The sequence below is a fragment of the Colobus angolensis genome, unplaced genomic scaffold (assembly GCF_000951035.1).
Source record: "Colobus angolensis palliatus isolate OR3802 unplaced genomic scaffold, Cang.pa_1.0 Scaffold57, whole genome shotgun sequence".
Classification (NCBI taxonomy): Eukaryota; Metazoa; Chordata; class Mammalia; order Primates; family Cercopithecidae; genus Colobus; species Colobus angolensis.
Genome location: NW_012119265.1, coordinates 1,029,481 through 1,030,529, shown reverse-complemented (window position 1 = coordinate 1,030,529; position 1,049 = coordinate 1,029,481).

Below are 1,049 nucleotides of genomic sequence, written 5' to 3'. Positions count from 1 at the left end.
GCTTGAACCCGGGAGGCAGAGATTACGGTGAGCCGAGATCACGCCACTGCACTCCAGCCTGGGCGACAGAGCGAGACTCCACATCAAAAAAAAAAAAAAAAAAGTAATCCCAGCACTTTGGGCGGCTGAGACCGGAGAATCGCTCTTGAGGAGTTTGAGAACAGCCTGGGCAATATGGTGAAACCTCGCTTCTACTAAAAATAAAATTAGCCCGGCGTGGTGGCGCACGCCTGTAGGTCTATGCTACGCAGGAGGCTTAGGTGGGAGGATCGCTCGAGCCCAGGAATTCGAGGCTGCAGTGAGCCGCGATCGAATCATTGCAGGAGAGCCTGGGTGACCCAGGAAGACCCTATCTGGGGATGGGGGAAAGCCGATAGACTAGTCCCAACGCTGAATGTTAAAAGATCAGGACTCGGGATCAGACGACCTGGCTCTATCACTACCCAGCTCCCAATCCTTGCTCACCTTACCTCACTTCTCTGAAGGGCCTGTTTCCTCCTATGATATGAGAGGGTGGCTTTCACCCTCGCTGTCCAATACAGTGGGCACTAGCCAGTCACATTTGACTGTGAAATGGTTCTAGGTCGCATCAAATACACACTGGGATTTCAAAGACAAAAAAGTGAAATATGAATAAATTGAATATTGATTATATTTTGAAATAATAATTTGCACATTCGGGGTTAAATAAAAATATTTTAAAAATAAAATGTACCTGTTATTTTTCCTCTTTTCCTGTGGCTACTAAAAATATAAATGACATATGCCGCCCTGGTCTAGATGCTCTCTAATATCCCTTTCAGCTTTAAGACTCCGCCGGGAACACGGTGGACACGTAATTCGTACGATTTGATTGCCTCGCATTGAGATACGGAAGGATTGGCCCGGAGTGAGCGGGATGGGGCGGGGCCCCGCAGGAAAACACAGGCCGTTCCGGCTTTCGCTCTCGCTCTGGGAACGGGAAGGAACCCCGACAACCGCGCAGGGCCTGGGGTTGTGCGTGCCGGGTCGCATCTCCAGGCCGGGGGCGTCAGAGAGCCGGGGGCGGG